Below are 13,221 nucleotides of genomic sequence, written 5' to 3'. Positions count from 1 at the left end.
TGTCACCATGTACACATCAATTATGTAAAAAGAAAAACATGTGGGTAAGATACTATTACATTCAGAGTGTAACAACTGTGTGTGTGTTGCGTGTGTGCCCGTGCGCGTGCATGCATCGTTCTGTGTGTGCGCACGCGCGCGCGCGCATGTGTACGTTTCGATCATTATAAAAAGGAAAATATTCTGTAAGATAATAATAACATTTAAAAAGACAAATGCTCATCAACAGATAAAACCGAAAAAAAAAGAAAGAAAAAAAAACAACTAATGAGCAACTGGCACACCCTTCCTTGATCACAGCATACATATTAACTATCATGTTAAAAGAAAACATTTAGGTAAGAAAACAAAAATTACATTTTAAGATAAAGTGAAACATTTCAATGATATAATAGGAAAATATTCAGTAAGATAATTATAACATTTAAGTACATGAAATCACAGTAGAACATGAAATCACAGTATTTACTTTCTTTTTTCGTTTTGCAGTGTGGCGAAGGCGTTTTAGAAGTGCTCTGAATCTGAAGAGTATTCCGAATGGAGAAGAATCATTTCTTTAACCGAGGTTTCAGTTAAAAAAAAAAAATTAAAAAAAAGGAGCTCTTGCGGGGGTGAGAGTTTTTTTGGTCAGTCACCCATTCCCGAGACCGGCTGAAACGTGTGCCTGCTACATGTTTTTGTAGGCGAGTCCAGGTTGTTTACTTTCTGATATTGGGTTTGGTTGACGTAGTATTAAAATTGGGCTTTGGAAATTAAGATGGAGTTATTGGTCATGTGGTATTGTTCGCCGTTGCAGAGGGGTGAGCTTGTCGTCAGTAATAAAAATTTTGCTTCGTCACAAAAACAGGTTGAAGTTGACAGGGAACAGAAATTCATTGAAGCTAGTTTATCCCTAGTTCATTGGAAACTTATGGTTATAAATATGTTTTCAACGGAGAGCCTTGGACTGGGCCTGAAGAGAGGTCTTCAACCTTCATAAAAGTTCATTCATTTTCATAAAGAGGGGAGTGATAATTTTTTTTTAAACTCGAAGACAATGAGATAAAAAAAAACTAAATAAATAAAATAAAACCGTACATTTTATTTACCTGCTAAACTTATGAGCAGAGGACATTATTAGTCTATGTTGAAAAAAAGAACAAACATTATATTTACCTGCTGAATTTGTGAGCAGAGGACACAAAGTTGTCTGTGTTGGGTGATGAAACATACTTTAGTTTTGTTGTTGAAGATATATCATATGTATATTTTTTGTGGTGGATGTGAATTTGGAACAGACACTGCACAAGAGAAGAATTCTTCTTTTTTTTTTTTTTTGGTTTTGTTTTGTTTTTGGGGTTTTTTTAGATTCTGCTTTGGTTGGAAGAGTGATGGTGTGATAGATGAATCTTGTCGAGTGCATTTGTTAATAATTAACATTATGTAATTAATATTATGAAAATATATTAAAATTTGATGACTGAACAGTAATACGTGGAGAATTACCTAAGTTTTGTTTTGCTTGTGAAAAAAAGAAATTAGAGTTGGCAAATACTACCAACCTTGTAGTGGACTTAATTTTGTACCTGAAACTGTAAGTGTGTGGTGTGTGAGAAAGAAACACGAACATAACGCACGCTGACAGTCCACACAGTTTTGGTGGGGTTTTTTGTTTTTTTTTTATATTTCACGCCTCACGCGCACATAACATGCAGATTCTATCTCATTACTTGACACAAGCCTAAAGTAGGCTGTCAAGGCCGTATCAGCGTGTCTGTTTAATGCGAAGATCAAGCATCTGCTCCTCTCTCTCTCTCTCTCTCTCTCTCTCTCTCTCTCTCTTTATCAGCTTTCCAGAATTAAACATTTTCTTGACTACAGACATTTAGATATTCTTCCCCTAAAGCTTAAACTTGAATACAACGAAGCACTTTTTATTTTTTTAAATCATGTCTAATTATGCTCCATCTTTGAGAGATAGATTTCCCACCACGCTAGTCCGTCATACCAACAAGATTAAGATCCCCATTCCAAGAGTAGATCTATTTAAATCCAGTCTCATTCATTCAGGAGGCTGTTTATGGAACAATATTTCATCCAATTTTAATGTTCAGAAAAGCATTCAAGAATTAAAGAAAACATTACCATACACATCTTATGGACAAATATGTCAATAATCCTACTTAACTTGACTTTATTTTATTGAATACGCATATATATTTTAATTGTATATCTAACCGCTATCGCACTACTTAATGATATACAACCACAATCAGTGTCCTGCATACTTTTTTTTTGGGGGGGGGTGAGGGGGGGGGGGGGGACGAGGGGGGCTTGGGAGGGGCTGTGTGTTTCTTTTGTTTTTTTGGAGGGGGAGGGGGGGTTGATCTTTTTCCTTCATAATATGATGTTTGTATCAGGATTATGTAGATGTGCATGTTTAAATGTGTATGTGAATGTCATGTCCTTATTTCTTCATCTCTTTGTTACTTTGTGGATTTTTTTATTCATTTTTTTATTTTCTATTTGCCCTGAGGGCTGGATGAAAAAAAAGCACATGTATGCTTATTCCACTTCCCTCAATAAAAAAAAAAAAAACTTCGTTCGTTCGTTCGTTCTCTCTCTCTCTCTCTCTCTCTCTCTCTCTCTCTCTTGCCTGCCTATTTGTCTGTCTGTCTCTATCCATCTGTCTGCGTAACTCGTCTTTTCTTCTTCTCGTCTTTAATATACGTTTCCTTGATATTTCTCTTGCTTGTTCATTTTTTCCCCTTCATTTTTTTAAAAATATTTTTTTATTGTTATTATCTTTTTTTTCTTTTTTTTTCTTTGTTTTCAAGGGCTGGATGAACACACCCAAAAAAAAGAAAAAAAAATGTATACTAAAGCTATTACCCTTGGGAAAGTATTCATTCACTCATTCATTCTCTCTTTAACTCACTCAATACGGCCAGTCCTCTCTTCTCCTCTACACAGACCCCTCGGATGTCCAGTGGGTGTCTGAATGACCCAACCTTTAGCTTCCGTCGTCAGAATTGTGGTATTCTTTGTCAACATTCACCTCTTCAGTATAAGACCCTTCCGCTTGCAATATTTTGATGATGGTAATTGGGGTGAAAAGCTGTTAACGTCGTCTCTTTCGCCGTTCGTATGGAGAGAGTAAGTAGATGTGGTGCACGTTATTTCAGTCAGTCCGCACGGTTTTGTAACATCTCTTTTGAAACAGGAAACTGAAAACATTCTCTCTCTCTCTCTCTTTAACAAGAAGATGTGGTGCAGTTTATATGAATCAGTATGCACGCTTTGTAACATCTGTTTTGAAACCGGAAACCGAAAACAAAACAAAAACAAAAGCCCCCCCTCCCCCCTCCCCCGCCCCCCATGCTTCCCCCCGCCCCATGCCCCCCTGCCTCCCCCCTCGACCCCCCCCCCCCTGCCCCTCCCTCGGCCCCCCCCTTTTTTTTTCTTCTTTTTTTTATGCAGGTTGTGGACTTACTGCGGGCGATATACAGGCCCCAGAACTTCTACTGCCTCCACGTGGACCAGAAATCGCCGCCGGAGTTCCGAGGCGCCATGGATGCCGTGTCCAGCTGCTTCCCCAACGTCTTCCTGGCCTCCCGCTCCATCGACGTGGCCTGGGGAACCTTCACCGTGCTGGAGCCTCAGCTGGTGTGCATGGGGGACCTGTGGAGGAGGAACGGGACGTGGAGGTACTACATCAACCTGACGGGGCAGGAGTTCCCTCTGAAGACCAACTACGAGATGGTCCGGATTCTGAGCGAGCTCAAGGGGGCCAATGGCATAGCGATGAACACTAAGCAGTGAGTTTGCTGTTGTAGTTGTATTTCTTTTTATCACAACAGATTTCTCTGTGTGAAATTCGGCCTGCTCTCCCCAGGGAGAGCGCGTCGCTGCAGTACAGCGCCACCCTTTTTTTTTTTTTCTTTTTTTTTTTGTATTTTTTCCTGCATGCAGTTTTGTTTTTCCTATCAAAGTGGATTTTTCTACAGAATTTTGCCAGGAACAACCCTTTTGTTGCCGTGGGTTCTTTTGCGTGCGCTACGTGCATGCTGCACACGGGACCTCGGTTTATCGTCTCATCCGAATGACTAGCGTCCAGACCACCACTCAAGGTCTAGTGGAGGGGGAGAAAATATCGGCGGCTGAGCCGTGATTCGAACCAGCGCGCTCAGATTCTCTCGCTTCCAAGGCGGACGCGTTACCTCTAGGCCATCACTCCATTCCACTTGTATCTAACCCCTTTCGTTTCTATCTCGTTCTCTGTGTCTCTCTGTTTCCGTCCTTTGTTTCGTTTATTCATTTATAGTCTGTTAATCTAAGATGATGATGTTAGACTGATGATATCAGACTGTCTCTGTCTGTCTGTCTGTCTGTCTGTCTGTCTGTCTCCCTCTCTCTCTGAAAACACAAAAGGACAGATGGGAAGAATAGGCCATGCTTAAAGTATAATATTGATAATAATAATGTACATTTATTCTTTCTAAGAGCTCAGGGCGCTTTACATGAAAGAAAAATATTACAAGTTACATAAAACATTCATGACCACTCTTTCTCAAAAAAAAAAAAAAAAAAAGCCTCTAAATCTTATGTTTCCATCTGGCAGATACCAAGGTAAAAATGCCTCTAGTTCTCGTGTTTCCATCTGGCAAATACCAAGGTAAAAATGCCTCTAGTTCCTGTATTGCCGACGGGCAGTTATCAAAGTAAAGTGTTTCCATCTGTCAAATATCAAGGCATAAAGCCCCTAGTTCTAGTGTTTCCAGCTGACATATATCAAGGCAAAAAGCCTCTAATTCTAGTGTTTCCAGCTGACATATATCAAGGCAAAAAGCCTCTAATTCTAGTGTTTCCAGCTGACAAATATCAAGGCGAAAAGCCTCTAGTTCTAGTGTTGCTTCAACTTCAGGGACATATTCCGGTGGCGCTGGGAGAAGTACCTTCCGGCCCCCCACAACATCACAGTCTACAAAGGAAGCAATTATATCGCGGCCAGCAGAGCCTTCGTAGACTACGTGTTGCACGAGCCACTGGTCCAGGATTTCCTGCTGTGGTTGAACAACACTGTGATCCCCGACGAGCTCTTCTACAGTAGTCTGCACTACAATTCTCACCTCAAGGCCCCGGGCAGATATCAAGGTAATTTTTTTTTTTTTTTTTAAGGGAAGCGGGGGTGGGTGGCAGGTGGGGGTTCTGAACCGACTGCAGTGGAGCAGAGGAACAAAACTAGTGCCAGGAGTCATTCCCAGGGACCAAACAGGAATAAAGCTCTCCTCCTCTGTTGCTATGATTCGTCTGGGACAATCTTTTGATGGAGAAGTGGAGGGAGAGGCTGGGGGATTGGGAGGTTGGGGGGTGGGGGGGGGGGGGGGGGCGTGGGGGTAGGGCTTTGGAGTGTGATGAAACAGGGAGGTGTAGGGGTGGTGGGGGTGGGAGATTCTGGGCAGTTTACTCAAAGTATCACCGCCACAAGAACTAGAAACTGATAGACATGGTTTTCTCCTGAGCGGCCACTCTTGTCAGTCATGTTTGATATAGGTCACCAAATCTCACAATCAAGTGGAGTGATGGCCTAGAGGTAACGCGTCCGCCTTGGAAGCGAGAGAATCTGAGCGTGCTGGTTCGAATCACGGCTCAGCCGCCGATATTTTCTCCCCCTCCACTAGATCTTAAGGGGTGGTCTGGTCGCTAGTCATTCGGATGAGACGATAAACCGAGGTCCCGTATACAGCATACACTTAGCGCACGTAAAATAACCCACGGCAAAAAAGGGCTGTTCCTGGCAAAAATTCTGTAGAAGATCCACTTCGATAGGAAAAACAAACAAAACTGCACGAGGAAAAAATACAAGAAAATAGGTGGCGCTGTAGTGTAGCGATGCACTCTCCCTGGGGAGAGCAGCCCGAACTTCACACAGAGAGATCTGTTGTGATAAAAAAAAAAAAACAAATACAAATACTATTTTCCTCCTTGCTTGTTGTTTGATGGTTTCTTGTTGTCGCGTCGTCGTCGTCGTCGTCGTCATCGTTGTTGTTGTTGTTAACCATGATCATTGTCTTCGTTATCTTTGATATAGTTTCCAATATTATCATGCCTCCTATTATTATTTTTCTTGACTTAATTATCACATGATGATGATGATTGTTGTTGTTATCGTCATTATTGTTGTTCTATTGTGATTATAATTTCAAATCATAATCATCATCATCATCAGTATTTTTACTATTATTACCATCATCAGCAGTATCATCATCATCACTTTCATCATCATTACAACTGCATTCAGTGTGAGATGAATCTTTGTGTGTTGCACTCCAGCAAACGCCAACCAGCGACCAATCAGTTTTAGCGCCCGCTTCATAATCTGGGTCAACAGAGACAATCAGAACCGCTGCGTCGGTAACAATATCGTCCGTCAGGTCTGCATTCTGAATGTGCTGCACCTCCCCATGCTTCACCGGCGAAAAGAACTGTTTGCCAACAAGTTTTACGCCGGCTTCAGTCGTCTGGCACTGCGCTGTCTGGCAGAAGAGCTCCACAACCGCACCCGTGACCAGGCGTTAGGAAGACGGGGTTTCAACGTGGTCCTTTACAAGCGATAAGAGAGACAGATACAAAGATTCACCTGACCTGCCCAACGATGGTCCAGGCAAGATTTTTTCACCCCACTGTCTTCAAAATCCAGCTGCGAAGCAGCAAAGGGCAATAGATGCACTGGCAGATGAAAAGTCTTGCAACGCACCTGCACAGAATGCGTCTAGCTAGGTGCCTGTACAGAATACGTCTAGCTAGGCACCTGTACAAAATTCGCCGAGCTACGCACCTGCACAGGAGAAGTCTTGCTATGCACCTGCACTGAATTTGTCCAGCTATGCACCTGCACAGAATGAGTCCAGCTATGCACCTGCAGAGAATTCTTCTTGCTACGCACCTGCACAGAATACGTCTAACTGCGCACCTGCACAAAATGTCTAGCAGCACACATGCAAAGAATTTGTCCAGATACGTGAATGGAGAGAGTTGCCACTATTTAGTATTTGTTAATCATTTCATCTCCTGGCCTCATTGTTTGTTAATTTGCTTATAGATAGGTTTTAAAAAGATGAGTTTTTAGTGATGAGCGAAAAGCAGAAATAGAATCAGATGCACGGATATGATGAGGAAGGTTTTTCCAGATGTGAGGAGCAGCAAAGAAGAAAGAACGTTCACCATAGGATTACCATGTGCTGTGGTCATATGTTATATGCCAGTGGGGTAACACATAACTGTATGTGTTCAATAAGATTTGAGACCACTGAGAGGCAGTCTATGTTGGTGCACACAGGTTGCTATATATTTACCAAATTACTTGGTACCTATATGATTCCCATGTAATAATGTTACCAGTGAGATACTTCGCACAGACAAAGTACAGATTTTTTCAGTCTTAATGGCGAGCTATTATTGTATGGTGGTTTGACAGTAATTAAACACTGGGTCAGCTCACTTTGGATGTATGAAGAGTGGGAAAGGGAGAGTGTGAGTGAAGGGGGGGGGGGGGGGTGAGAAAGAGTGGTCATGAATGTTTTATGTAACTTATAATATTTTACTTTATGTAAAGCGCCATGAGCTCTTAGAGAGAAATGGTGCTATACAAATGTACATTACCATTAATCACAACGACCAACAAATCGCACATGTTGTATTATCACCTATGCATACACATGGGAAAGAATGAACATACAGTTAGCCTGTAGATTTGTTCACCTTGAATATTACCATCACCACCTGGCATACAAAATAGGTAGGTCAAACCTCAAAATAACTCCAAGAGTAGCTAACTAAAACATTATACACAGATACTACATCCACATCATTTCTGTAGTTCTTTTTTATTTAATCAAGTTAATGCTTACACTGTTCCCACAGTATGTCAACAACTGACACACCACTGGCATGTTACTGAACATTTGTGTAAACCAATATGCAACACCATTTAAACCCAAACATGATGTCCAAGCATCATACCATGACATCAACCTGTAGCAAACAGGAAAGGGGGAGGGGGGTTGGGGATACCCCAAACCAGTACTCCATTTAGTCAAGTATTGGCTACATTGTGTACTTTAACCACTTTTCCTTCAGTCACTAGCTTCAAATACAATTAAGCCACACACACGTTGGCTTTACTCTCTCACAAGTCATGGTATCTGCATCAACACATTCCAGTTACATTAACTGTGCAATACCACATCAGCCAAAAGTGTCTAAATGTTCTTGTGATACAACATCACAATTTAACTGACGCCAAACTGTGTTTCCAGAACTCAGAAACTAAGTTACCAAAAAAGCATAACACCAGTACAAGCAATTACTCACAGCCCCATGTTTCAAGGTTTACTTCAAATTCATGTAGCAGAACACAATCCCACTGAGCCAGTGTGTTAGTCACAGAATCCAATACCAGGAATCAAGCATTCAACTAAGTCCGAAAAATGGATGCTAGTTTGACACTCACAGCAACTATGGTACTGTCTTGTCCGTCCGGCTCTCCCGGCCTGCTCCAAGCAAGGAAAAAGGAAGAAATCCCACTTGCCTATCCATTTTATCCTCCTGACCAATTGGCGCCATATGCAAACTATCTTCCTACCCAGAACCTTCCCAACTGGTTGAAGTTAACAGACCAATCTGGGACCAACAGTGCTAGACTTGCACATACAACACTTTTCTCACGGAACCCGGCACTGCCAAGGAAAAGGGGAGGGGAGGGGTGGGGGTGGGTGACGAAAAGAGGAAGGGAAGGAGGAGGAAAGATCGCCCAGCCCTGATTCTGTTCTAAACAGCTCATGATAAACACACCACACCATGCGGTGACCATTGAGACAGATGCCATCCTGCCAGAGATCAACATGAGGGAGTAGGGGAGTAGGGGGGCGGGGAGTGGGGTGGGGGGGGGGGGGTAACGAAAGATGCAGCGCCGTCTAATAGTTCGTAGTACACACACCACTGGTGGCGGTGCCATTGCAGTAAATATCACTGAGAGGAAAGGTTAACAAAGGAGGAAACGGGGGACAAGAGTGACGAAAGGGGGAAAGAAAGGGGCAGGGGAGTGTATCGGGGAAAGAAAGAAAACATTTGTGGCCTGACGCAGCAGAACTTGAGATGAATGGCTGCGGTCCGAGGAGATATCATCTTTAATTAGTATCTCATGGTACCTTGCTCCCTCTGCACTCAGCCAACGGAAGGGGGGAAGGGAGAGAGGGGTATGGGGAGGGGTGTTGGTAGGGATAGATGCCATGGAAGAGGGAGGGAGGAGAGCAGGGAGGTAGGAAGGAGGGGTCCATCAGTGAGCAGTGTGTCCTGGGAAAATCCCACGCTTCCACCTACAGGTACCTGACACACTATAACACCTGTACCACACTTGAGGTACTCTTAGCATTGCTTGAATATGTCGCTGCTCACATGTATTGCCACTGCACACTCACTATATTGTTTTTGCGACTCACAGACATAGTCTTCTCCTTCTTTTGTCTTCTTCGTCCGAAAGTAAAATGATGAATTTGAAAAAAAAAAAAAAAAAAAAAAAAAAAAGTGGTCAACAGATTCGCCTGTACATGTGTTTGGCATGCAGTGTGTCCAGCCTCACGGCTTATGTCCCCGTCTCACTTTTATCTCTGACGTGACCTTTGTACTCACTCCACTCTACTTTGTTTTCATCACACACACACACACACACACACACACACACACACACACACACACACACACACACACACACCGACTTTGTATCGATATCGAAACTTTTTTTTTTATTGATGGAGAAAGAATAAACATGCATTGGTTTGTTATAACCCTATCCCCAAAAATAATATCCAGACAATAAACTTGGAAATACAAGACAGAAAGAAAAAAAAAAGCAACAACAACAATAACAAACAACAAAAAGAACAAAATGAACTGCAGAGAAATACAATGCTCTCCACTAAAAACACGAAGAGAGAGAGACACACACACACACACACACAGAGAGAGAGACAGAGACAGAGACAGAGAAACAGAGAGAGACAGAGAGTAAAAATCAGCTCTATTTCTCCAAATGTATGACCAGGGGGCGAAACTCTGATTATGTCATATACCTTACGGTTCCCTCCCTTTGCATTCCAATTGGCTGCTGTTTTCTTACTTTCAATGCATCCATTGTGATGTGCCCAGCCACGCATCCTCTGTGGAGACTGTGTTTAGCGATGCATTGTATTGTATTTTGTATTGTATTGTATTTTGTATTGTATTTTGTATTGTTTTGTATTTTGCTTTGTGTATTGTGTATTGTATTGTATTGTATTGTACTGTACTGTACTGTACTGTATTGTATTGTGCCATACTGCAATGTACTGTCTTGTCTTGTTCTGTATTGTGCTGTAGGGACCATACTGCAATGTATTGTATTTATTGTCTTGTCTTGCCTTGTCTTGTATTGCATTGTATTGCATTGTTCTGTATCGTGCTGTACCGTACCATACTGCAGTAAATTGTATTTATTATTTCAGCTTGTCAGGTCTTGTATTGTGCTGTACCGTAGCATACTACAATGTATTGTATTCAGTATTTTGTCTTGTATTGTATTCAGTATTTTGTCTTGTGCTGTACCGTACCATACTGCAATGTATCTATTGTCTTGTCTTGTCTCGTATTGTGTTGTACTGTATTGTACTGTATTGCATTGTATTGTGCTGTACGGTACCATACTGCAATGTCTTGTATTCATTGTCTTGTATTGTATTGTGTTGTACCGTACCATACTGCAATGTATTCTAGTCAGTGTTTTGTCTCGTCTTGTCTTGTGCTGAACCGTACTATACTGCAATGTATCTATTGTCTTGTCTTGTATTGCATTCTGCTGTCCGGTACCATACTGTAATGTATTGTCTTGGCTTGGCTTGTATTGTATTGTATTGTCTTGTCTTACACTATCATACTACTCTGTGTGACATTCAGGCTGCCTTCCATAGGGTGAACACGTGGCTACAGTACAGCGCCACTTATTGTGTTATGTCTACACATGTACCTATTTCCTGTCTTGTGGCTTTCGCTTTAAAGGTCAAGTTTTTCCATGTTTTTTTTTTTCTTTGTGTGTGTTTTCGTTTTTTTCTTCTTCTGCCTTTTTCTTTTTTTCGTTGTTATCTTTTCTGTTTTCTTTTTAAGTATAGACGATATTATCTTGTCATACTCAAATTAAATTTAAGAATGAGAGCGGAGGAGAAAAGGTTTCCAAGACTCCAAATATACCACAGTTTTCAGGTAAAAGAAAGACAGACTGACCAGACCATGCCGTACCGCCAATACAATGCAATGCAATGCAATGCAATACGAAGCAATACAACGCAATACAATACAAAACGATACAATGAAATGCAATGCAAACAAATGCAGTACAGTACAATACAATGCAATGCAATACAATGCAATGCAATACAAGGATTTTGAGCAACACTCCTCAAAGGCGCAGTCACGGAGTGAATGAGCGACGACTGTGTGTTCCTACTCTCTCTTCCTTGTCTCAGTCCACGGCACAAACTCAACCCAGTTCTGTGCAGGAATAGGCCACGGGCCAAAAACATCCTGCAATGTTTCTGCTGGGGTTCGAACCCGCGCCTTCTCGGTCGTCAGTGCGCAAAATTAATCACTTGGCCGCAGCATTTGTGGTTTGGGGGGGAAATGTTTGTATCTGATCTGTATTTACACAGCTGCCAGAGTTAGAAGGCGTTCATGGTCAGTAGGATCAACCGGCATTTTGCTCTCAACGTTACAACATAAACAGAACGCAAACAGAACAACACTAGGCTTTTATGGGCAAAATGATTTAAACAATATATACATAAACGCGCGCGCTAGCCAGTTAAACAGGGGGTTAACAGACGTACGCACACACAAATACACACTGCTAAACCGTATGGTCATAACAATCCAAGCAACAGAGTTAGACGCAAATATTGTCTTCATATCAAAAATTCATGTCTGACATCATCATACATTAAGATTCAGTCTTGTAAGTCTCTTTCACAAGGCCTTGTTTTATTCCTGTATCAATCACACGCGCTTGCGTGCGTATATATATACATGTGTGTGTGTGTGTGTGTGTGTGTGTGTGTCTGTCTGTCTGTCTGTCTGTGCGCGCGCGTGCGTGCGTGCGTGCGTGAGTGAGTGTGCGTGTGCGTGTGCATGTGCGTGCGTGCGTGCGTGCGTGTATGTATACGTGTGTAAGCGCGCGTGCGTGTATGTGTGTGAGTGTGTGTGGACTCCATGGCACAGCTTATATGGAAAGACATCACTGTATGGGTTATATTATATGCAAGAAGTGAAAACCATTAAAGAATTCAAAACAAAAACAGCTTTTGTACACGGAATGTCCAGTAAGTCTAAAATATAAGTGATGCTGTCTTCTACAACAGCAAATATGAAAAAAAACAACCCAAAAACCAACCTCAAGCAACATTAAAAACAAATGTTCATGAAAAACAAACGGATACGGACCCGCGACTTTGACTCCCACGAGAGGTTTTCTGGGTGGGACACTTTCGCATGAGTTAACAAACCGAGGTCCCGTGTGCGACGTGCACTTTGTGATGATCCACGGCAACAAAAGCATTGTCCCTGGCAGAATTCTGTAGAGAAAAAGTCCACTTTGAAGGTAAAACAAAAGCACTGTCCCTGGCAGAATTCTGTAGAGAAAAAAGTCCACTTTGAAGGTAAAACAAAAGCACTATCCTGGCGGAATTCTGTAGACAAAAAGTCCACTTTGAAGGTAAAACAAAAGCACTGTCTCTGGCAGAATTCTGTAGAGAAAAAAGTCCACTTTGAAGGTAAAACAAAAGCACTGTCTCTGGCAGAATTCTGTAGATAAAAAGTCCACTTTGAAGGTAAAACAAAAGCACTGTCTCTGGCAGAATTCTGTAGAGGGGAAAAAATCCACTTTGAAGGTAAAACAAAAGCACTGTCCCTGGCAGAATTCTGTAGAGAAAAAAGTCCACTTTGAAGGTAAAACAAAAGCACTGTCTCTGGCAGAATTCTGTAGAGAAAAAGTCCACTTTGAAGGTAAAACAAAAGCACTGTCCCTGGCGGAATTCTGTAGAGGGAAAAAAATCCACTTTGATAGTAAAACAAATAAAATGGGAGACGGGGGGGAAAAATGAAGGAAAAAATATAGGTGGCGCTGCACTGCGGCTGACGCAGGCGTTGTCCCAAGGGAGA

At 42.0% G+C, this 13,221-nt stretch overlaps 1 protein-coding gene and 1 long non-coding RNA gene across 3 annotated transcripts in view; one reads left to right on the top strand and one right to left on the bottom strand.

The window, feature by feature from the left end:
- LOC143298553 (beta-1,3-galactosyl-O-glycosyl-glycoprotein beta-1,6-N-acetylglucosaminyltransferase 3-like) overlaps positions 1–13,221 on the bottom strand; it is a 121,390-nt gene that overhangs the window by 46,403 nt on the left and 61,766 nt on the right. The window lies entirely within an intron of this gene.
- On the top strand, positions 9,783–12,929 carry LOC143298555 (uncharacterized). The gene is made up of 2 exons (XR_013057425.1): positions 9,783–12,661; positions 12,720–12,929. It is a non-coding gene; the product is annotated as an uncharacterized LOC143298555 (long non-coding RNA).

This window comes from Babylonia areolata, chromosome 24 (assembly GCF_041734735.1).
Source record: "Babylonia areolata isolate BAREFJ2019XMU chromosome 24, ASM4173473v1, whole genome shotgun sequence".
NCBI lineage: Eukaryota > Metazoa > Mollusca > Gastropoda > Neogastropoda > Buccinidae > Babylonia > Babylonia areolata.
Note: the sequence above shows the minus strand (reverse complement) of the source record. Positions and strands in the feature narration are given on the sequence as shown.